Source organism: Neofelis nebulosa, chromosome 3 (assembly GCF_028018385.1).
Source record: "Neofelis nebulosa isolate mNeoNeb1 chromosome 3, mNeoNeb1.pri, whole genome shotgun sequence".
Taxonomy (NCBI): Eukaryota; Metazoa; Chordata; class Mammalia; order Carnivora; family Felidae; genus Neofelis; species Neofelis nebulosa.
This window is the reverse complement of record NC_080784.1, coordinates 179,344,275-179,370,546: the sequence shown is the minus strand read 5'-3', so window position 1 is coordinate 179,370,546 and position 26,272 is coordinate 179,344,275. Positions and strand designations below refer to the sequence as shown.

Below are 26,272 nucleotides of genomic sequence, written 5' to 3'. Positions count from 1 at the left end.
TATTCTAGAATTTCATAAAAATAGAATCATATAGCATTTCTTTGTATGTCTTCTTTCACTGTATAGTTATTTTGAAGTTAATCTATGCTCATTGCATATATCAATAGTTCATTCTGTTTATTGTTAAATAATATTCTACAGTATGAATATAACAAAAGTTAGTTATTCCTTTATCTTTTGATGGATGCTGTGTCTTTGTTTACCCCCCCCCCCCATTTTAAGACTATTGCAAATATGCTAAGAGCATTATGCAAAACACTTTTTATGGACATATGCTTTTATTTCTCTTGGATAAAACCTGCTAGACATTCTAGATATTAAGGCAGGAGTGTGTTTAACTTTTTAAGAAATTGCCAAAGGTTTACAAATGTACCATTTTATATTCCTGCTAGCAGCATATGAGGTTTTCAGTTATTCCAAATGCTTTCTAACACTATATGTTCAATTTTTAAAATTTTAGTCAAGATATTAAATGTGTGGTAGAAATTCAATGTGGCTTTAATTTGCATTCCTTAATAACTAATAATATAGCATACATTTTCTTGTCATTGTTTGCTGACTATATAGATTTTTTAAGTTTTTAATTTTTTTTTAAATATTGAGATACAGTTGACATAACATCGTATTCGTTTTAGGCATACAACATTGTGATTATATATATTATTGTATTATGTTTATATATTATATATGTAATCACGATGGATAATATTTATATAAAAATATTTATATAATTTATAATATGTATATATAATATATATTTATATTTTATATGAATGTATATTATATATGTAATATATTATATATTATATAAATGCATATATAAATATTTTATAAATAAAAATTATATATGAATATAAATATAAAATAAATATAAAATATTTATATATGCATTTATATATATAAATATAACTGATTTTCTGTTTTCTTGCAATATCAATTACTGAAAAGAGTGTGTAAGTCTTCAATTATAATTGGAGATTTATTTGTCTACTTTCAGTTTTATCAATTTTTACTTAATGTTCAGTAACGTTTATTGTAAGTTCAGTTAACATTTATCACAACACACAGTTACAGGGTTTTTGTTGTTGTTGTTGTTGTTGTTGTTGTGGTTTGTGATGAGAACTTTAAAAGATTTCCTCTTATGGACTTTCAAATCTGTAATGCATATTGCTAACTAGAGTCATCATGTTGTATATTACATCTGCAGGACCTACTTACCTTAGAACTGGATGTTTGTACCTTTGACTACCTTCACCTGTTTTGTCAACCTCAGTTTTGGTGAGGTTACCATTCAAATCTTTGGCTATTTTAAATTGGGTCGTTGGTCTTACTATCACTTGTGAGTTTGCTACAATAGTCTAGATTAAAAAAAAAAAAAACCTGCCAGATGTGTATTTTGCAATTACTTTTTTCCCAATCTGTAGCTGAGATTTTCTTTTACTTAATAGTGTTTTCCTTTTAAAAGAAAAAGTTTTAACTTTTAGGAAATCCAATGAATCATTATTATTATTAATTTTTTATTGTTTTAGAGTTTGTGCTTTTGGTATCTACTTAGGAAGTCTTTGCCAAACTTAAGGTCACGAAGATTTTACACTAAAAAATCTTTTTAGAATTTAGAAATACACTTTAGCTTTTATATTTAGATCTATTAATCATTTAAATTAATATTTTATACTGTGTGAAGGAAGGGCTAAAATTCATTTTGTCTGTGTGACTATTCAAAGATTCTGGCACCACTTTTTGAAAAGATTATGTATTTCCTATTGAATTACTCGATACTTCTGTCAAAAATCAATTTATCATATGAGTGTGGGTCTATTTCTGGGCTCTCTTTTCTATTCCATTGATATTTTTGATTATCTTTACACCAATAGCACGCTTCTTTCATTGCTGTAGTTATATAAGTCTTGAAGTTAAAGGGTACAAGTCTTCCAACTATCTTTTCCCTTTTTGACCTTTTTTGATGATTCCAGCTCCTTTGTATTTCCATAAAAATTTCAGAACCAATTTAGCTGTTATTTTCCACAAAGACTGCTGGGATTTTGATTGAGACTGCATTGCATCTATAAATCAGTTTACAGAGAATTGACATACTGTGATCTGATAACATACTTTCTATTAGTTGAATACTTTTAGATGTTATGGAGACCTACTGTATGAGCCAAAATATAGTCTACCTCGGAAAATGTTTTATGTTCATGTGAAGAGCATGTATATTCTGCTGCTATTGAGTGGAGAGTCCTAAAAATGTCATAATTGGGTCTTTGCTGATAACGCTGTTTTGGGATGCCATATCCTAACTGATTTTCTGTTTATGTGTGATACTAATTACTGAGAAGAGTGTGTAAGTCTTCAGTAATAATTAGAGATTTGTTTATGTCTACTTTCAGTTTTACAATTTTTACTTAATGCATTTTGAAGTTCTGTTGTTAGCCACCTAAGCATCTAGGATCGCTAAGTCCTCTGGGTGAGGTTTCTTGACTTTCTATCCCTTTATCACTATGAAGCAACTTTCTTTATTCCTAGTATTATTCTTTGCTTTGAAATCTACCTTGACTTTTATATAAGTAATTGAGCTTTCTTTTGATTTGTGTTAGTCTGATGCACTTTTACTTTTAACTTATTTCTACTTTTATATTTAAAGTGGTTTCTTTTTGGCAATACATAGTTGGGAGCTGGCATTTTATCCATATCATAATCTTGGCCTTATTGTGGTGTTTAAATAATGTATTGATAGGCTTGGATTTACATATGCCATTTTGCTATTTTTCTTATTGGTATCATCTGTTCTTTCAGTTTCCTCCTTCTGTTTCACCTTCTACTCTGAGCATTGTTGCTATCTGAACTTGATCATGTTATAGGATGAATCGTGCCACTAAAATATCTTTGCAATTTTTTGGAAATACTTTCATGCAAGGTGCTATTAGAACAAAAAAAAAAAGCAGAGTTCAGGGAAGTTATAAAATACATAATATACTTTTTGTGACTCTGTGTGCCATCTTATGAATAAATATGTGATATGATTAAGTCTGAATCTTGCTCTTATCATAAACTGTATGAGATATTAAATTAGAAATCTTTAATGTTAGCATTAATATTACTATTAACATACTGACCTACTTCCCTAGGTCACATAGGTACTAACTGATACTGCAACTACTCCATCAAAAATAAAGTTCAATAAATACAACTCCATTTTTTTTTTCATCTCTTCCCCCATTTGTCAGCCATTCCATTTCTGGGACCATGGTCTTTAATGCTTGATGTAATTTAGAAAGTATTAGGCTAAGGGTGTCTAGGTGGCTCAGTCGGTTAAGCATCTAACTTTGGCTCAGGTCGTATCTTGCGGTTCACAAGTCTGAGCCCTGCATCAGGCTATGTGCAGATAGCTCAGAACATGGAGCCTGCTTCAGACTCTGTGTCTCCCTCTCTCTCTGCCCCTTCCCCACTGCTACTCTGCCTGTCTCTCTCAAAAATAAATACAATATTTAAAAAACTTTTTTAAAAAAGAAAGTATTAGGCTAAGTTCCCTGTACCATAATATGAAAAACCTGAAATCTGATCATTTTAAGTGAGTTGTTTTAATTGTCATCATAAATACTGCAGTTGAGGTTAGGCCTTCTGGTCAGTCAGCCAAGAGCTGAATGTTTGGAAGTTTAACTGTTTACCAGCTATTAAGTAGGCCTGCCACACTTTCATAGATGCTGGCGGAAGTCTGGAGACTCCTGGGTCAGAGAAAAAAAAAGGATTACTTAGAGCACTAGCAGTAGCCAGAGTATCAGCAGTTTTGCAGAGTTCCAATTTCCACAGTGACATGAAGAGGGTCAGATGACACGTATTCTTTCAATGTACTGTGTTATAGGAGAGAAGCCTCAATCTTAGGGGGAGCCAAATATTTTATAATGGGCAGTAAGCCTGATTTTCCCACAAGGAGACATCTCTATTATACTGAACATTAAACAAACCTGTTATTTTCTCAAAAGGAGATACTCTATCTTCTAGGGTTGTTTGCTATATATACATCCTTAGAAAGATTCTCTTGTATAAATGGAGTCATCATTTCTGCTCAAAAAGGGGCAAAAATACAACAGACCTATAGAGAATGGGCTCCAAATTCTCTATAGGTCTTCTCACTATAATTCTAAGGTCTTTGCCTTCTACTACTGTCTAGCTTTTTTCTAGCTGTATTATGCTTCCCATTTATAACTTTTTATTATGTATTTTCTTTTCATAATGTCATAATTGAAACAAGATAGGCATTCACCGTGCCTACTTTATGAATGAGATCAATGAGGCAAGTTGATATAAGTAACTTTCCCAAGTCTGAGAAATATCTGGCAGTGAAAATATATCCAGGTTTTTCTGGCTATTAATTTGCTCTTCATATTCTTGGCTGCCTGTTTACAGAGACCTGGCAACTATCCGATTTGGGGGTTCTTGGTTGTAGTGATCTGAACTGGAACAGCTAAAGACAGGAAGAAAGAAAAAAGACTTCTTAAAAGACTCACTACTGAGTAAAAATTAGACATCTGTAGGTTAGGAAACAGGATGCAAGTATATCTATTTATGGAAGGATAATCCAAACAAGAAGACTTTTTAACGAAAGAACTGGCTAGAGCCCAAAATGAAGAGGCAGTCACACAAACAGAGCCAGATTCTAGAAATAGTGATTACTGCTGCAAGCACAGGTTGCTTTCGATTTGTGGGCAATGTTGAAAACACTGAACAGTGAATGAAAGAGTTTTATTTCAGACACACACACACACACACACACACACACACACACACACCAATCGTTGCCACTGTACTGTCACTACACAAGAAATAAAATGATAAGTCTATTAAAAACAATCACTTTGAACTATGAGAAAAGTGAGATTGGAATTCATAAAGAAACATTCTGGCTGATACAGTAGCAGGTCACTTTGTGGGATGTAGCTACCTAATTGAGGAGAAATGCAGGCTAGCAGATTTATTTCACCCAGACATAGAGGTGTTGCCCAGAACGGGATGCTTAAGGAAAACATGGATTTGGCCATAGTCCTAGGAAGAAAAAGCAATTGCTAATCTACCAACTCCATTGCCCAGATGCATTTTTTTTTAGTAGTAAGAAAGGGAACTTCACAATATTAAAGGAATCTGGAGAATGTAGGTCAAGTCAGAATACTGCTGTAACAACACTTGTAAGGAAAGCAGCAGCAATGGATTTTAAAAATTCAAAGGGGTCTTTATATATCCACTAATAAAGGACACCTAAAAGCTGCTAGCAGCAGGTTCAGAGAGACTTATTGTTTGTGGTGATTAAACCCAGCAGGCTTACTTGTTTTGTAAACAGTATCTTGCCATCCTGTGTGTAATTTGCATAGACAGAGCAATATCACACACACATAAAATATGTATACATATATGTATAGATCACACATTAAAAACACATATATGCAGGTACCTGTATGTATAAATGTCAGTGCCTTAAACACAACAAAACATCATTTAAAATATCTAGATTGCCTTGTATACAATTAGACCAATCTTTTTGGTATTTCATTTTTTTTTTCTTTTTTGACCAATATCATGGGGGTTATATTTCCTCCTATCTACGAACATGTATTTTATTATAAATGCAGAATGTGATATCTGTTTCCACTAGTTAAACCCTTTAGAAGACAATAAGAAAAAAGTAAATCCTTCCCATTTGTGCTGATTAACATTCTGCATGCTATTGTTTTGTTTTGTTTTGTTCCCAGCTTTCCTGAGATATAACTGACATATAATATTGTATAAGTTTAAAGTGTACAACATACTGATCTATGTGTCACTTGCAAAATGACTATCATAATCAGTTTAGTTAACAGATTTGTCAACCCACATAGGCACTTTTTTGTGTGTATGGTGTGCACTTTTAAGATATACCCTCTTAACAACTTTCAAATATAGTAATTATCATCACCATGCTGTACATAAGTTCTGGGGATATCTTCTTTCTTTTCCTCTCTTCTATAGATTCTAAACTCCTATTGGTCCTATCAACATAATGTCATGGAGAATACAAACTAAAACCTCACAACTGAAGTCAGGTTAGGGAGGTCTCTGGTAGTTTCAGACTTCTGGAGAAACCAATGGTAAATTGGGTTACCTAAATAAGGATGTAATAACAAGCCAGAATTCCTCTGTGGTCCCTCCTGGTAACTGGCTCTCAACCAATATCCTAGAGGGCACAGTCCATATATTCATGTTTCTAAGCATTACAGTGTGAAAATCTAATTCAAAGGGAAATACTTTGCTCACTTTCTGAATGAAAACATTACTGACAGCCCCACCGTGTTGAAGAACTTATCAGAGACATTGACTCAAAACCTGAATCCTTCGAGCTACATACTGTTTTTTTGACATTTTTTTTTTAAATCTACATTTGTGAATGTCAAATTTGAATTTTTAAGTCAATTTACCCAGACGGGAGAGTTAAAAGAAAACCTGAGTAGTTTATTAACAATCTCTACTACTCTATGGCTAGAAACAAGCAAAAACACATCACCGTTTTGCCAAAGAAATCTCTCTGCATACGCGCCCCAACTCTCCTTTTGAGAAAAATATCAGATTGCTGTAATTCTGGGACACAGAATTCTGCCTAAAATTGAACAGAAAGAGATAAGACTGGAAAGACTGGTCTTAAGAAGAAAAAGATCTAGCAAGATCTAGACTTCTCAACAAAAGCTGTGAGATCCCTGAGGGAGAAAAGAAAGAGGCACTTGGGTAAGAATCACATAGTTGGAGTAGAGTCCTGGCTTTGGAGAACCAGATGTGACAGTGTGGCTGGCTGGGGGGAGGGTGTCCTTAGAAAAAAGGACTCTGTTTTTTGGAAGGAGCTTGGATTAGACCTTTTAAAATATTTGATGAGAAATAAGTGAAAGACTGGAATTTTTTTCCTACATCTTCTCCTTCCTCTTGTTTAGTACTCTCAGTTCCTTAAGTTCTGCTTCCTAAATTAAGATTCTGTAAAGAGAAAATGTAGGCCTGGATTTGTCACTAGTGCAGCAAAAAAACAGTAGCAATAAAAAGAACATAGAACAGGGGCGCCTGCGTGGCTCAATTGGTTGGGTGTCCGACTTCAGCTCGGGTCATGATCTCTTAGTTTGTGAGTTTGAGCCCCACATCGGGCTCTATGCTGACAGCTCAGAGCCTAGAGCCTGCTTTGGTTTCTGTGTCTCCTGCTCTCTCTCTACCCTCCTCAGCTCATGCTCTGTCTCTCTGTCTCAAAAATAAATAAACATTATTTTTTTTAATTTTAAAAAAAGAACATAGAACAACAAATAAAAGCATTAATAATGTATTGTGAGAGACCACTACTTAAGTGAGTGACTCTCAAAACGTTAGACATGAAACTACACAGCAAGTTTAAACAGGGCTATACAATCACAAGCAACATGAAAGGAGCACAACAAAAATACAAATAGACGCCTTGCTGCCATGAAGACCTTCTGGCAGTGATAATAAGTCTCAGCTGCCATGTTATGGGAGCTACATAGCCTCCTGGGAAGAGCTTGACTTATTCTCAAGGGAGAAAGCTCTTTAAGACCATCAAAATGTGGGGCAAATTAGGACATTTGTGGCCTTTAGAGAGAGTGGTTAACACTTAGCTTCTCAACTGAGATCTTAAGGAACAATTGGTCTGCAAAACAAACAAAATCAGCTTGGGGACACTGACAAAGGGATCATCAAGGGAGAAATGAGCTAAGAAGGTCTAGTTTCTGGCGGTTTGAAGGAGCTGCTTTAGGAATAGGGGCCAAACTGTGGCTTCACCTTTTGATTTTAGGGCAGGAAACAGGTTTTGTTGTTTACACAGCTATATAACCAATGACCACAATCTCAGCAAATTAAAGCAATCTTTATTATTTCATCATTTTTATTGGGCAGAAGCCTGGACAGACTCTCTGCTCTGGGTCTCACAAAGCTGCAGTCAGGTTTTCAGTTGGGCCGTATTTCTTTTTAGAGGTCCAGGTACTCTTTTAAGCTCACTTAGCTGTTGGCAAATTTTAGCTTCTTTAATTATAGGCCTAGAGCCTGGGTTGACTTGCTAACTATTGGCCCGGGGCCACCTTCAGCATCTGGAAGCTGCTCGCAGTTCTTTGTGCTATAACCCCTTTGATGGCCCCTCTCAAACTTTGGAAATGTCTGACTTCAGAAAGGACCCAGTCCTTTTTCAAAAGGGCTTACCTGATTAAGTCTGGCCCACCCAGATCATCTCTCTTATAAATGACTTAAAGTCAACAGACTAGTAAATAACTAAATCACAGGAATGATATTTCATCATAGGCACAGATTCTGCATATACCCAAAGGAAAGGAAGTATACAAGGGGCCACTAATCTTGGGGGCTATCTTAAAAATCTGCTTACTACAGTGGAAATAATGACTGAAAATGGAACTTTGGAAAGGGTTAGAGACACTTTATATAGTTGCCTCTAACTGGATAGAAGAGATGGGAAGTATAGTGCAACATGTTACAATATCATTTGAAAGGGCTCAAATAAAACAAGAAGATAATTGATATTTTTGATGCATGTGAAGTTATAGCCTGGTAACATTAATCAGCCTTATCTTAAAAATATGCCTTAATTATGTGCTAGTAAGAATGATTCTGATTTCTTCCCTGATGTAGGACATAGTACTAAGAAAAGTGAGTGAAGTCTCCCGAATGTAGCCATTTTCTCATTTAGATTTCATGGTTATTTGTTTATGCATGTTACCTTCCTATTAACAACTTTTTTGAAGGTAGACTTCATGACATTTATTTTTGTATACCTCTAGAGCCGAGCATAATAGTAGAACTCTATAACTATCTAATGAATGAATAATTATAATTCTTTGTTAGTACTTTTATAGACCAATTATATGTATCTGACTTATTGACATGTCAATTGTCAGAAGATTGGTTTTTGCAACATTATATTCTGCAATACTATAAAAATGTTAGCATGTAAACCATAGGATGTAGTTCAGGAAATTATTTATTTGTTTTGGGAGAGAGGGAGAGTGAGCAGGGGAGGTGCAGAGAGATGGAGAGTGGATCCCAAGCAGGATCCCTGCTGTCAGCACAGAGCCTGACACATGGCTTGAACTCAGGACCCATGAGATGACAACCTGAGCCAAAGCCAAGCATCAGATACTTAACTGACTGAGCCACCCAGGTGCCCCATAGAGAGAGAGAATCTTGAGCAGGCTCCATGCTCAGCGTTGAGCCTACCATGGTGCTCGATCCTATTACCCTGGGATTATGACCTGAGCACAATCTAGCGTTGGATGCTTAACCGACTGAGCCACCCAGATGCCCCTAGTTCAAGATATTGTACCTACATGTTGTAAAGTTTGTCGTTTTGCAGAGAATTTCCTGAGATCATAGGCAGCATGGATATGGATACAAGGTCTCCGACATGAGTAAACTCTGGAAAGTTCTGTTTTGTTGTTTTGTTTTGTTTTAATTATCAGCTTCATTTTGTTACAGTATGGCTAGCGGGCTGCTTTTCTCCCTCACTGTTATTATTTAACATTTTGCATTGAACAGTTTTCTTGTTGTATATTTTTCTAACAGTATTGACACCACCAAATTCTTTGTTTGGGAAGATTTTAGCCAATATGTATTCTCAATATTTTAACATTTCATCATGGGTTTCTAGTTATCTCTTATCTTTTTGTAATCATCACAACAGTCTTGGTTAAGGTAGCAGAAGTCTATAGAAAATAGCTGGCTAGTATTCATGAGATATGTACTATAGCTGAGGGAAGAGATCAAGTATGAATAATGTTTTTAAAATTACATTTCTGTGAATTTAGATTATGATAACCTAATCTCTCTGCTCTTAAAGTGACTTATGGTATATGAAAAAGCCCAAATTTCACCTCAGTGAGATTACATATGATCTTCATTCTCTCTATTAAGATTATAGTACATCTATTTGCTTATTAAAAGCATATATTCGTCTTCTACACCCCCTTACTCTAGAGTAATGAGGGTATGGAAGGATTTAGTTTCTGTGGGCCTAAATTTACATAATAAAATTTCCTCGGCCTCTAGAGACTTTGAAACAAGTTCAAAACAGCCTACTCCAGGCAGCAAATGTTTCAAAGCCCTAATTCAATGCTGAACTTGCTCGGACAGGCTGTTTGCAATATAGCCCTTTAATTTCTCAATTTGAGGTTAGAAAGAACAATGTAGTTGATAAAACTCATTTTCCTCATGTGTGTATTTCACCAAAATAGAGCCTTTGTGCTTATTTCTGCAAAAATTTACTAACTCCACATAGAAAACTTTGTAACATCCATTTTTAATTTTTTTTTTTTTTTTTTTTTTTTTTTAGTGTTTATTTTTGAGACAGAGAGAGACAGAGCATGACCGGGGGTGGGGGAGGGGGTGGGGGAAGAGAGAGAGGGAGATACAGAATCCAAAGCAAGCTCCAGGCTCTGAGCTGAAGCACAGAGCCCAACACGGGTCTTGAACTTGTCAACTGAGAGATCATGATCTGAGCCAAAGTCAGACATTCAACGGACTGAGCCACCCAGGCTCCCCACATCCATTTTTTTTTCTTTTAATGACAAAATTCATATGTAATCCCAGGAAATAATCAACACTTTGTAGTTCCTTTCTTCTCTCTGATTTTCTTGGGTTTAAACTTGTCTGAAAATTGCTCTTACATTACCCATGGAGAACACAATTACTTCAACTTGGTTGAATCTACCAAGGAGGGTTTGTTCTGCACTCAGGTTTCTGTACAGAATGAAGAATAGTGATTGAGTGAATAAATTTGAGTTGCAGTCTTGATTGTTTGGCATGGTAGGAGAAATATGCCTTATTTTGCTTATACCACTACATTGCCCATAGAAGCAATACCAAAATACTAGCATGACCAAAAAGTTTTCGCCTGATGTGAGCTAATCCATTCTCCTGCCTCATACTCTACCTCTTTTTTCCAGGTTTCTATATGCAAGCCATATCTGTTTGCTTTTATTTCTCGAGACTGCCATGTTCTTTTCCATTTTAGAAACTTTTGATCTCTATGCTAAGAATGTTCTCTGTTCCCAAAGCCAGCTGCCTAGCTCCACTCATGTTTCAGATCTAAAATTAAATAAGTGGTTCCCATAGGCCACCGTAGCCTAGGTCATTACCTTTGAAAATATATACTCAAAACTGTTTATGTAGTTATTTGTCTAAAGCCTGAGTATGCAATTTCTTTGAATGAACTTTAATTTTTTTTATATTTATTTATGTTTGACAGAGAGAGACAGAGCACAAATGGGGGACGGGGCAGAGAGAGAAGGAGATACAGAATCTGAAGCAGGCTCCAGGCTCCGAGCTGTCAACACAGGACCCGCCGCGGGGCTCGAACTCACAAACCGGGAGATCGTGACCTGAGCTGCAGTCAGACGCTTAACCGACTGAGCCACCCAGGTGACCCTCTTTGAATGAACTTTTGGTATTTTATCTTCAACACCTTTTAGGATGCTTTGTACTACAGAGAAAATCAGAGAATGCTGAATTGGATAATAATAAATGGTAATAGGTCACTGTATGCTTTATATACATGAAATATAAAAATGAGTGTATATACACACATACATGAATGTGTGAATATATACATCGAAACCCTACTAGGTGAGCATTGAGAGGTAGTGTTCTATGGGTCCATTATTTTTGTGCTTATCTTAAAGGGATGGACTGTCCTTCGTTCTGAATTATCTTTTAAGGATATTTGAGGAGTGTAGCTTTGGAAGATATAGTGCCTTCCTCCAGAGCATGAGATGGGTAGGCTTACTGTCCAGGATAATAAAGATAACATCTCCTTCCAGGGCAGAAGAAGCAAATGCTTATAAAAGATTCAAATTACCTAAAAGCATGGTCCTCTTTCATAATACAACACACTGGACAAGTGTCATCAAGCCATCTTTGCATAGTTCTGTGGGAATTAGGGCTCAGAGAACCAGCACAAAAGTGTTAATAATCCAGCTATTGCTGTGAGTAATGAAGCAGTCGTTGACTTTAACACAGGACACTCGTGTTTTCTACCAGGATCCATGAAAAAAATGACCAAACAAAACCAGGTAGCTTGCATGTCGGGCAAAATCTCTATGTATTTTTTTTTTTTTTTTTTTTTTTTTTTTTTGGTGCTGGTGGGGGGTAAGGTGTTGACAGCAAGTATCATTACTGTTATGCCTATTTAACCGAAAGTGATTGAAGCACAGTGAGGTAAAGTTCTATTATTTCAACTTCATGTGCCCAATCAAAGTGGCTAGAACTTTTGGATCTTTGTTTTGGTTAACCACATTACGGAGACATGTTGTATATACTACACTAAACCAACAATTTGTTTGGATATTAATTTATAACAATATTCTAATACCTACAGTGTTAGTTAACACAATTATTACCTGATTGGATTAAAGCATATAAAATACATTATTTCTAAGTATCTTTTTTTTTTTTTTGGCTTTCATTGGAGATTTAGGTTCAAATACTTAACTGAGGAATTCATTTTTTTTTTTATTTTGAGTACATGTCTTATATTAACATATTCATAATTAAAACATGGGTTTAATCATTAAATAATTTACTCATCTCTGAGATAGTTTATATATGAAACCCCATTACGATTTGGATATTAAGTAAATTATGTTTTTCTCATGTAATAGGGTATATTGCCATCAAAATTATTTTTATAAGCTAGTAGCTTACATGATTGGAAGGAAAATTATCTGAACATAAAAATATAGATATATGTGGTTATCTTAACCTGCATAAAAATGAACAGATAAAGGACTGCAGTGAAATTATCACTGACAAAGTTCATGTTTTCTTCTCAGTAGAACTTTATCAAAGTTCTCTTGTTAAATTTTTTTAGTATTTTTTTCTAAAATAATTGTGCCACTTTTAAATGGGGAAAACAAAATAAAGTAGAAATATGAGATGTGGTATAGATATAGCTAGCTAGTTAACTTATTCCTGCAGATAAACAAATTGAATCATGTTCCAAAGTACATTTTGAAGATGAAATTAGAATTAGCTACCTAAAAAAAAAAACCCCAGATTAATTTCCAAATTTCTCACTTCTCATTTCCACATGTATATAAACAAGCGTTAGAAATAATTCACATGTCATCACAATATTTCCCTTATAATAAAAAAGTTCAGAGAATTGTTTCGGTGCTTTCTTTTTTAGTAGGTTATAATGTATCATCTTTTTCGGAGTCCCCAATAAAATGTTTTCTTATGCTTCTTTCAAGTTGGCATTCACATCACACAGGTGAGAGAAGTTACTGGCCAAAACGATTACAAATTTTTATCAATTGAAAAATAGAGTTTATAAATGCCTAGTGATGGAATTCTGGGTATTTTATGGGAACAATATTGAATAAAATTATCTTCCCTGAATCCATATGTGTTTATAAATTTTGTAGGTACAAGCCCACATTGTCAGAGATATTGATCTAGTTATTTAGTTCCTTAGTGGTTATTAAGAAGTTTATTGTTGTTTAGGCTTATTGTGGTCATAGATGAATCCAAAAACTAAAGGTAGGAAAAAACAGAAAATAAAAACCCACAAACATACTGTCATAACGTTGCGCCATGGAGGCAGTAATTTCATCCAAATATACTTCATATCATTTTTAGAAGTCTGCTGGATCTGTTCTGATTATGAGTCTGGAGTAGGCATTTTATGTCCCACAAAGAATGCAATTTTAGCATTTTGTGTCTTAAATGAATTAGTCAAAGGGCTACAAGAATCAGGCAGAGGGGCTACAAATATAACTACCTAGCTACATAATATATAAAAATATCTTGGCCCAACAGGAAACCTCAATATTATATTTCCACAGAAGGCACGTAGACCAGCAGGTGACTTTTAGTGTTGACAATATACTATGAAAGTTATAGTTCAGGTGGTCAGAATATAAAATCTTAGTATCTTGGTGCAAAACTGAGACAAGGAGATGAAAAGACAGCTCTCTATTTATATACTCTAACTGGGATTTCATGACTGCATTCTTGAAGTTCCCATTATGTAGAGTAGAGGAATTTGGTTTTGGTGCCCCTAAATACAATGCAAATTTTGGCACAAGATAGGCATTAAATTAGTACATTTGAATTAATCTTTAAATGAATAAATGAACAATGTAGGTGTATGTGACTCAACTGTATTTTGAAATACCCAAATACAGAAGTTATAAGTTTATTACTTGATTGTTGTATCAGTGTAACATCAATAAGCACTAAAGGATTAAGACACTAGGGCAAGCAAAATTTGATGAGTAAAACTGAATTTGAGGAATCCAAAGGGTAACTCATGGTAACTGGATGCCAAAATAGGGAGAAATATTACAAATTTAACAATAGATGATTGATCACATTAAAACAAAATTCTGTAGGGCCAGTCATTTGAGTCCAGTCATAAAAAATTGAGCATGTATGCAAAGCAGCATTAGTGTATTTTAATTTCTTGATGTTGCTTAGTTCCCTCCTTAGTTATATTTCTACTTTTTAAAAATTAGCCTAAAATAAAAAAATACAGCTTTTGGGGCATCTGGGTGGCTCAGTTAAGTATTCGAATTTGACTCAGGTCATGATCTCACAGTCTGTGAGTTTGAGCCCTGCATCAGGCTCTGTGCTAACAGCTCAGAGCCTGGAGCCTGCTTCAGATTCTGTGCCTCCCTCTCTCTCTCTCTCTGCCCCTTCCCAGGTCGTGCTCTGTCTCTCTCAAAAATAAAGAAACATTTAAGAAACAAAAAAAGTAAAAAAAAAAAAAAAAACAACTTTGCCCTATGGCGGTTGGGGGGAGGATGGGGAGAAGGCTGAATAGATGCTGGAGTCACAGTAACGTCAGACAGGTGAGACAAATCCAAATGAGTCTCCAGAGTTTAGAAAATGGCACAGGGTGGGGCGCCTGGCTGGCTCAGTTGGTTGAGCATCCAATTCTTGATTTCAGCTCAGATCATGATCCCAGGGTCGTGGGATGGAGCCCTGTGTCAGGCACCACACCAAGCGTGGAGCCTGCTTAAGATTCTTTCTTTCTCTCTCCCTTCTCTCTTTCATCCCCTGCAACTTTCTCCCACTCTCTCTCTCTAAAAATAAATATTAAAATAAAATAAAATAAACAAAAGAAAACAACACAAAGAAAATAACACAAGAAGGCTGTATCCCATACAGAAATTCTAGAAAGAAAAACTATTTATTTATTTATTTATTTATTTTTAAATATGAAATTTATTGTCAAATTGGTTTCCATACAACACCCAGTGCTCATCCCGACAGGTGCCCTCCTCAATACCCATCACTCAACTTTCCCCTCCCTCCCACCCCCATCAACCTTCAGTTTGTTCTCAGTTTTTAAGAACCTCTCTCTTAAGTTTGGCTCCCTCCTATCTTTTTTTTTTCCCCTTCCCCTCTCCCATGGTCTTCTGTTAAGTTTCTCAGGATCCACATAAGAGTGAAAACATACGGTATCTGTCTTTCTCTGTATGACTTATTTCACTTAGCATAACACTCTCCAGTTCCATCCACGTTGCTACAAAAGGCCATATTTCATTCTTTCTCATTGCCACATAGTATTCCATTGTGTATATAAACCACAATTTCTTTATCCATTCGTCAGTTGATGGACATTTAAGCTCTTTCCATAATTTGGCTATTGTTGAGAGTGCTGCTATAAACATTGGGGTACAAGTGCCCCTGTGCATCAGCACTCCTGTATCCCTTGGGTAAATTCCTAGCAGTGCTATTGCTGGGTCATAGGGTAGATCTATTTTTATTTTTTTGAGAAAAAAACTTTTAAAATTTTATATACACCCATATATATATTCATGGGTGTAGGTTGAAATATAAATAGAAAAAGTGCATAACTTTCCAAGTGTTTCTAGTGTTTTTAATAACATCAGCATCAGCAAAATTACAAATAGTCACTGCATGCCTTTTTTGAATGGTAAATTATTTGGGTAAAAACCCAAGTAATTTAGCTTAACCATTCACGTACATACATGCAGACACAAAGGTTGATAGAATCATAGCTACATAAGTAGATGATTTTAACAATGTAATCCTATCACCTAATGACTAACAGGATCTTCTTCTGGGATATTCTCCCCCATTAGAACAAGTTATCTGAGAAGCTTATTTAAGTTGCTAAAACTTCACAATTACATCCTAACACATTTTTCAGGATTAATTAGTCATTGTATTACACAGTAAGTATACTTTAGTAGCTTGCCACAGAAGCACATTATCCCAATTAAGAAATGTTTAAAATAGAAGTGTGTTTTTTAATGTATATTTTAATCTGTTTTGGTCACTACACTGAAATTCTAAAACTCTTCTGATGGTACCCTTGTAGGGATTCTGCCACAGGAGGGGAATCAGTGTGAGAAGAGAGATGTCATGTCATAGAAGACAGCCTCTAGGAAGTCACCCACTGGGGGAAAATAAAAATAGAGGATGAGTAAAGTGTCAGATGAACCTCCACATTAGAACTGTGTTTGGCTTACTCCATGTAGTGCTTGGATTTCTTCATTTTGATATTTACAGTGTTTGAATTTCTGTAAATTGTCTATGTGGTAATTTCAGGTAGCATTTAAATAATGCGATTCCACATCCCAAAGTTTCTGCATACCGTTTCCCTTAATATCTAAATTAAATAAAGTCCCAGTCTGTGACATCAGGATCTTTCCTGCAGAATAATTCTGAGAACCCCTAGGGAGTGCTTATATGTCTTAGTGGTTACTTGTCACATCTTCCTCTGAATTTTTGTCTCAAATGGTTCTTCATTATTTCTAGTCATTTCCTTTATATCCAGCCATGCTTTTGTGGTTATTTTGTCCATTCTTTACCTGTGAAAATGGACACAACCTTTTCCTTTATTCCCTAAGACATTGGTAACTCAAAACTACTTGAGGAAATATATACATATACTATGTAGGCAATTTACAACATTGAAAAGAAAGTACAAAAGTGGAGGCCAGACATCACTGCTTCTTAAAGTTAAGTGTCCATTCCTGTGCCTAGAACTTTCAGTCTGATACCTGCTCCTTCCCATCCCTCTCCTTACCTACTGCCAGCAGCTTCTTCTTAGATCTGAGAGTCAGGGCTTTGCCACCTCCTAAAATGTTCAGCATATTTCCTCTTTTCTGCTCAACCTACAAAAACAATCATTTATTACAAAACCTCACTCAGAAACATCCATTCCTTCTTCATGAAGCAACCTTTAAGCAAAAGCCTCAAAATAATATCTCAACTTGAGGTATTTTACTAATATTGAGTAAGTTATTCAAGAACCATTAATGGATAGGGACACCTGGGTGGCTCAGCTGGTTAAGCGTCCAGTTCCGGCTCAGGTCATGATCTCAAGGTCCATGTATTTGAGCCCTGCCTCGGTCTCTATGCTGACAGCTCAGAGCCTGGATCCTGCTTTGGATTCTGTGTCTCCCTCTCTCTCTGCCCCTCCTCTGTTCACGCTTTGTCTCTCTCTCTCTCAAAAATAAACATTAAAAATAATTTTAAGAACCCTGAGTGGATGTTCTTTTTAAAGGTGTGAACTAACAGACTCTTCTAGATATTTTACCGATACAAAAAACGTTCATCGTCCATTGCTTTGCTTTCCTCGTTACAAGAAATCAGTAGTGACTTTGAATAGGAATTCTCTTACTAAAATAAAATTTAGGATTTTGCTTTTAAGTGCACCAAGATAAGTGACCTAACTCCTCCAATAATCACAATTCACAACCAACGTCTGGTTGAAGTCACTATGGATGGCTGCAGTTCCCCTAAACTAATGTTTGTTGATAGTCTGCAATTTTCTAAGAATTGAAATAAGAATAAGAAATATTCAACCCCTGCCCCTGAGAAATTTAATTTGCAGTGAGATTTGATGAACTATATACAGGTGATGGAAAACCTCAGCTATCACACCCATACGGGGCTACTCCAAATGTAAGGATGAGGCCACATTTTAGGACACTGCATGGCCCTTCAGAAACTTTTCCCTTTCCTTGCTTTTAAGAAGCATTGGGAGGGGCACCTGGGTGGCTCAGTCGGTTAAGCTTCTGACTTCAGCTCAGGTCATGATCTCAGTTTGTGGGTTCGAGTCCCACATTGGGACCTGTGCTGACATCTCAGAGCCTGGAGCCTGCTTCGGATTCTGTATCTCCCTCTGCCCCTGCCCCACTCACACTCTGTCTCTTTCTCTCAAAAATAAATAAACATTAAAAAAAGTAAAAAAAAAATTAAGATTATTTATTTTTGAGAGAGAAAACACAAGTGGGGGAGGGGCAGAGAGAGATGGAGGGAGAGAATCCCAGGCAGTCTCTGCACTGTCAGCATAGAGCCCAACGTGGGGCTTGAACCCACAAACCGAGAGATCATGACCTAACAGGAGTCAGAGGGTCAACTGACTGAGCCACCCAGGAGTCCCTTTATGTTCTTTTAAGATCCAAAGAAACTGAAATTTTAAGTCAAAGAAAATATTTTAATATATAATATTGTCTTTATACCAATATCATTGTAAAATATAATTTTAAATATTTGTTAATGGAGGAATCAGATCATAAAGGTAAAAGTGCCTAGATAGTATAGCCAAAATGGTTAAGAGGAATCACTGAAGTTTTTAACGCATCAGACTTATTTCCCATCTTTTAATTTCTCTTTCCTATGCATAAATAAATATATTTTTTTAAAACAATTTTTAAGTTTACTTATTTATTTTGAGAAGGACAGAGAGCAGGCAGGGGAGGGGCAGAGAGAGAAGGAAAAAGAGAATCCCAAGCAGGCTCTGCACTGTCAGCACAGATGTGCTGATCTCACCAACTGTGAGACCATGACCTGAGCCAAAACCAAGAGTTGTGTGCTTAACTGACTGAGCCACCCAGGCGTCCCTAAAGACATCTTTTGAGCATTTTATATATCATTATATGTAGTTAAGCAATATCCTAAAATTGTAGATGTTAAAATTTAGGTAAGGTCTCTATTTATTAGGATGCTAAGAGGTATTGTCAATTAGTCCTCCTAGAATGATTTTCCAATTTGAAAGAACCTACATGTTAAGTTAATTAATTGGACCACTCCAAAGAACTACACGGCATTGGTTTTATGTGTTTTAAGAGAATTCAGAGCACACTGTGTCCAGAATCACATGAGTGAGACTTCAGAAACCAGTGGCCAGTGTCCCCATTACCTGGGTCTTCTATTCTTTTAATTTTGTTCACTTAAATATTCACGACATCTTCACCTTTCTGAGGGAAAGGATTATAAATCACTACTTCCATTCTACAGCATTTGGTGCCTTCTGAGCACATACTAGGCATCTATTAGGGGCATTTTTGACTTGATGGGATATGCATTTAGAATTGCTCAAATTGAAGGGGCGCCTTGGTGGTTCAGTCGGTTGAACATCTGACTTCGGCTCAGGTCACGATCTCACGGTTCATGATTCGAGCCCCGTGTTGGACTCTGTTCTGACACCTTGGAGCCTGGAGCCTGCAGCCTGCTTCAGATTCTGTGTCTCCCTCTCTGTCTGTGCCTCCCCTGCTCACTCTCTGTCTCTCTTTCTCAAAATAAAAAATAATAATAAAACAATAAAAAAACAAAAAAAATTAAAAAAAGAAAAAGAAAAGCATTGGGAATCTTTCTACAAACTTTAACTTTTTGTCTATTATTTGCACTTTTTTCAACATTTCTTTCCTCATCATTTATTCTATGCATATATGTATATATGTGTGTATATATATATATATGTATTTAAGATAATGATCTCAATATTTAGGCTACTAATTATTGGAAGAGACTATCAAAATATAAGTGGTCAAGTTCTCCCTGAAACCTGATAACTTTTAATCTGCAAGGGTATGGCTCGGTGTTTAAATATTTCCTAGAATGATTATAAAGCACACCAAACTTTATGAATCAGCTATTTACGGACACACTCTAACATTTTTTTAAAAAGGATTTTGTCACCCGACTCACAGGTTCCTTTTTTTACCACTTCCATTTCATCATCCTCAGCCACTCTGACAACCCTTATTGACAACAGGCTGTATCTTGATTTCTCAACCATCTCAGCGGTGCGATTTTCCTCATTTTATAGCATTCCTCAATTCGTCTATTTTGTACCTTTGCATCATTCAGAACAGCTCTGCTGTAGAAATCCCTGCTTAGTAACACCTGTCTTTTTCCTTCAAGTCGATGTGCTGTCCCTCAGATCCATCGCAGCAGGCACCTGGTGCCTCTGTGTTCATCACGTGACCTTCTATTCTCCGGGAAAGTTGCAAAATTAGCCAATATATAAAATTAGAAGTTCTTAGGAAAATATTAGCTGCCTCATCACTACTTTACAGCAGTGTTTTTAATCTCTCTCTCACTAACCTGAAAAACTTTTCCCAGTACAGGAAAACCAAGCTTTTCCTTGGACTTTAAATGTTGTTGTTGTTGTTGTTTTCTTATATAATCTATCTTTATGTATCCCACCGTAATGGTTCCTTACTCAACAAAGACTAATTTTTTCACGCGTCTTCTCGACTCAAAAAACATAGTCTCTTCAATCCATACTTTTACTACCACTCAAGTTATTAGTCTAAAGCTTCTGCCTTATACCAATCCTTCACTTCATGGCCACATTTTTCAAAGGTGAAACCTTTATTTATTGACTCTACAGGCTCACCGTGGACTTATTCTGAACCTCTTGCGGTAAGGTTTCTTTCTTCTTCCACTTCACTAAAGCTGTTTTCTCGATTTCCGTTGATCAATGAACGTCAAAGGCTTTCTTCATCCTTAACTTGCCAGATTTCTCTTCATTTCACTCTAGTAATTACAATCTGTATCACCTTTCCCTTCAAACTTTCTCTTTAAAACGTCAGTTCAACTGATAATAAATATTGCCATTTTACTTTTCCTTTATTTCTCTTTTGCAAATTCTTTTTTCTTATTCCTACCCTCTTAACATGTATGATCTTGAGCCTCTCCTTGGTTTTCTCTCTCTTCCTCTCTCTCTCGTTCGTTAATTGGATATCACTATTCCGTGATCCTCAGCTGCCAGCTTTACATGTATAAATCTGACCTCTTTTTATTTCAGTCTAAATACCACGTTCTTGCTGATGCCATTCTTAATCACCCACTTTGCCAATGCTTTCTCTTTCTACACTCAGAAAGCATATGATTTCTGTCTCTCATCTGCGCTTAAACACATACATTTATATTTTAATTAATTTACTTATTAATAAATTTAGGACTTATCCCTGTCACAGTTCACAATTCCCCAGTGAATGAATGAATGAAAGTGGTATTGAAAGTGAACTTCAGTAGAAACAAAACTGCATGTACTTCAAAAAAGAGGCAAATGAACTAAGTTATGGAGAATAAGTTGAGTATTTTTCAAATGATTGTCATCAAAGGTCTTTGAGTCCAGAACAGTATAGCATGAGGCTATTCCTCTCATATTAACATTGAACTTTGGAATATGAGTCTAGCTAGTCTTACCAGATTAATATGTTTTGCATGATATTTGCCTATACGACAATCCTAAGATCCCAACATGCCCCTCTTTTGTGTTAGAACAATTGCTCGTTGTATAGGAATAGCCCGTGCTTAAAAACCCAAAAGCCCAATTTTAATGGGATATCACTAAGGCTGCTATTATTTGGAAGGCCTGGGAAAACTGAAAAACAAAACCAAAAACATTTGTAGCTTTCCCACATACTCCATTTCTGGAGATAGAAGAATAGAATGTCTCACTTTGCTTTTATAAGTGAAAAGATCCTTCTGATAAGCAGTCTCTTCCTTGCTTCTGTCCACAGCACATTTACATGCCAGGGCCTTGGCATGCCTGGCTTCATAGGACTTCAAAGTCTTGCTCAATATCTTATTTTAATCCAAGCATTACCTTCTACTAAGACTGCTATAAACAAGTAAATGCTTTTAAGAGCTGATGCACGTTTCTGTTACTGCCGTTACATATTCCCCAAAAATCTGTCTAAAGTATTTCCAATTGATTTAAATACTCTGAGATAACTATTACTTACTCATTTGTTTCTTGTCATACTTATAAACCATATTTTTTTTTGTTAAAAGGAAGCTAAAATATTTTCACTATCATCTCGAGAGGTTAGGAAATTTATTTTCTCTGCAACATCAAACAGACACAATTTTGCTATCTATGATCACCTTGCAGTAAGCTGTGTTGCTATGGCACGGATGATTTGGAGCAAGGGCTAAAAGCAAGTTACCAACTCATTTCTCCTAAGGCCATCAAAATACTCATCAAGAGGAAATGCGGAGACTTGATTAGACTAGTGTTATTGTATTCCCATAGCACTACTTCTTTGAGCCTCGTTTTCTTCATCTGCAAAAAATCAAGCTAAAAATACCTACCCCTGAGGATTTTTTTGAAGATTAAATGATGTAGAATATGCAAAAGCACCCAGTCTATAACAGGGACTTAAAAATGTTTTCCTCTTCTCCCGTTCTTAATAGTTGTTCGTGTATACGTGACTAAAGCCCAATTTAGAAAAAAAAAAATTGCTTTTAAAAGACGCATATTAACATTTTTTGGAAGAATTTTGTGCCGATTTGCTTACAAATATAGGCAAATAAAAAATAGTTGAAAAATTGAGATGAAATTCTTAAACATCCACATCAGCAGAAAATTACCATGTGATTGTTACTTCTGAAGTATAAAGGGGGTGTTTTGTTCAGGGTAAATTATACTCAAGACTGAGATGTGTCTTTGCCAGGTTCACTGTGGGAATTATAATTTATAATGTTTTACAAGCCAATAGCATACAGGATAAAGTCTCTTAATAAGCCAATAAATAGGGGCACCTGGGTAGCTCAGTCAATTAAGCATCAGACTCTTGATTTCTACTTGGGTCATGATCTCACAGTCATGTTCTCTCTCTCTCTCTCTCTCTCTCTCTCTCTCTCTCTCTCCTCAAAATAAATAAATAGATATTAAAAAAAAGAAAAGCTGAGTATCAGCTGCTGGTGCTTAGGTCCCTCGCTGCTAGGGTGTGTCGCTAGTGAACAATGGCACGGGTGATGGCAGGCAAGGTGGCTCGCTCTACAGGTTCTTGTTCCGGAGGCCATGATACCGATTGCACCCCTCTCTACAACGTGTAGCCTCACTGAGGCAAGAACAGATATCCCTTCTCTTCTGAGACTGCTGCACGGTTTAACACCACTGTCCACCAAAAGTAAACTGGCCACAGCAAGTGCAAGTGTCTCATGCGCTTCCGAGAGCTATTTATTTATTTATTTATTTATTTTTTTTTTTCCGAGAGCTATTTAAATCAGCAAAATGTAGCCTCACTCCGACTGAATACTGTCAGCAAGTCCTCAGAAATTCTTAATGTTTAACCTTTAAATGCCCACTACATCATAGTAACTACATGTTCCTACTGATAAGCACCCGGTGCCGTAACAGTTCTGCTGATATCATCCTGACACGGCCTCTAAAATTCACCCTTAGACCAAAACAACTTGCCTAATGTCATAAACCATTAGATTTGAAATCATTACAAAGCAATATACAACAGGAAGCACACACACACACACACACACCTGCATTATGGATTTCTTTCCCTTGGACAGTATCAGAATATTTTTGTACTTGGATATCTAATAGTTCAAACAAAAGTGGTCCACTCCCATTACTAACCACAAGCCCAGTAACTCGTATATCCATGATTTCTTCTCAGGAGACCCGCATTAATCTAGACAGCAAAACTTTTGCTTTCAATATGAATTTCAACACAAGAGAGAAGATTTAGGAGGAACTCTTTGCTTTTCCTATTAATTCATATTACAAAGAACTTGCTGAAATGAGAAATCAGGAATTTAATTTCATACAGCTAAGCCACCTAGAAATCACAAGAAAAGTTGTGTGCCTGTCTCTGTTCAAAGGTGTAAAATACAAATTTGAGGACATTCTGGTTTACGATATAAACTCTTTTACAACTTATCTAAAGAAATTGATTTTCATTTTTATACAAGCTAAATAGTAAATCATTTTTGAGCCAGACTACATCTTATTTCCAGGCAGCAAATAAAAACATTCATATTTTTTCCTTGTTTTTGCTATGTTGAAGTGATATTTGAAAATTTCTTTGGGATACTTTGTATTCATCTTTTTCTTCTTTAGTTTCTTCTTGCTTTATTGTGTGTGTGTGTGTGTGTGTGTGTGTGTGTGTGTTTGGCTCTTAAATTTACAGCTAATTAAATATGTATAATTCAGAGGCAGTTAGGTTTTCTTGAAGCCATAAGACCTGACAAATGATAGATTATAACTTGGTTGGCCCAGGGTAGTTTTTAAGCATAATTATGTAAGCAGGGGCTATATTCATGAATAAGTCCAGCTGTCTATGACAGGGAAATGTTAGAAATGAACTCTTAATTCTTGTCAATGTTAAATAGTCATTATTTTCTTTGTTTAAAATAATCAGCATCTTTGCAAAATATATCCTTTACTTTTTGCTTCGTAAACTAAGTTTTTCCTAGGGGTAAGTAGTTAATATTAGCGAAGATGGTTTTTTTTCAGTTAATCAGATCTGTGTTTAAATCCCAGCCCTGTTTCATATTATCAGTTGTGTACAACTAGCTTACTTGGTTTACTTTTCTCTCAAATGGGAATAATACATCTCAAACAAATGTTATAAAGGCAACATGAAAGACAGCATATGAAAATTGCTTAGCACAGTGACTGACGTATGGTAAGAACTTAGTAATTCATGACTGTTAATGTCATCCTGATCGTCCAGTTAATGGGGGAAAAAATAGAGAGTAGATTTTTGATGCCCATCTATATATAATGGCTTAACACATTGTATTTGTCATTTAAAGTACAATAAAATGACAACAAGGTTAGCTGATGTCTTTATCCTAGAATCTGCTCCTGATACTCATTTTCACCCTCTAGATGGGGGAAAAGATTCTTTATCAATGAGGCAGAACGTGAAACCACTAATAGATTCCTAGCCAATTGGCAATGGAATGAAGTGTTGATGGACCACAGGATGATGGAAACACATGACTATTCATGTATTCACTCATAATTTATTCCCCAGATGTGTATTTATTAAACAAATATGGATGTCAGATACTGCTGGGTTTAGGAATTAGAGCAATGACCAAGAGAAAAAAGGCCCTGTTTCAAGTGGCTAAAACATTATATTGTAGATTGTATTATTGTTTGTACTTTTTCATTCTTCTCTTCCTTTTAAGAGGATTATACATTCCCAGTTGTTGTCATGAGACTTGTCCCTGACCCTCATGAGAAGAACAAAAAAATATATAATACACGTATACTCTAATCTCATTGATTTTGGTCTTGCTCATGACTTGTTCTGGACAATGGAATGTGAGGAGACATGGCATGCAGGATGTCCAAGCAGAAGTTTTAAATGTCACAAGTCTCTCCTTCTGTTACAGGAATACATATATTTGCACAAGAAGAATGATTTTAATTTAAGGCCTGGAATGTAATAACTTGTGAAACAAATCTATACCCTAAACGTAGACTGGCACAGAGACTAAATGTGGAACGTAACTGTAGCCTCCAGCAGCATACATGTAATACGATGTGGAAAAATAAACTTTATTGCAAGCAATTATTATTTGAGATTGTTTGTTACCACAGCAAAGTGGACAAGTACAGATAATAAATACACAAATAACCCTTCTGAAAGTGCTAACCTCTGCTCAGATAATTAAGATAGTACAATCGCATAAAGATGTCTAATTGGTACTTCAGATTTGGTGGTCAGAAATGCCTCTATGAAAGATGACATTTATGCTGAGATGTGCCTGATAAGTCATCAGTTAAAGACAGAAAGAAGAAAGGAGATTTTTTTTTTTATTTTTAATGGGAAATCCATTGCAAATGTCCTTGAGCCAAGAGTGTAATCCAAATGAGTTTGATGAATTCAAGGACACTAAGTGCAGTGTGGCCTTCTGAGCATAGTGGGTAAGGAAGAGTGACAAGACATGAACACATGGAAATAGGCAGACACCAGTTCATGTAGGGTTTTACAAATCAGGTTCAACAGTTTGCATTTTATGAGAAGTCACTGGAAAGGTTAGAGCAGAAGAGGCATGTGACCTGATTTCCATTTTTAATAGATCACTCTGACAGCTATTTTGACAACTGGTTTTAAGAGAGCTAGAGTAGAAACTGGGATGGACATATTTGAAACTTAAATTAATCCAGAGAAGATGTGGTGAGTCGGTTGGAATTGGTGAATAAGTTAAATTTCTCCCC

At 35.8% G+C, this 26,272-nt stretch overlaps 1 long non-coding RNA gene across 2 annotated transcripts in view; it reads right to left on the bottom strand.

The window, feature by feature from the left end:
• Window positions 1–26,272, bottom strand: part of LOC131506218 (uncharacterized) — a 79,754-nt gene that overhangs the window by 27,634 nt on the left and 25,848 nt on the right. Inside the window, exons 2-3 of one of the 2 annotated variants that reach the window (XR_009258795.1) lie at window positions 17,081–17,168; window positions 3,669–3,725 (exon numbers count right to left, since the gene is read on the bottom strand). This is a non-coding gene — a long non-coding RNA (uncharacterized LOC131506218). The remainder of the gene's footprint in view (window positions 1–3,668; window positions 3,726–17,080; window positions 17,169–26,272) is intronic. The other variant, XR_009258796.1, reaches the window with a different exon arrangement.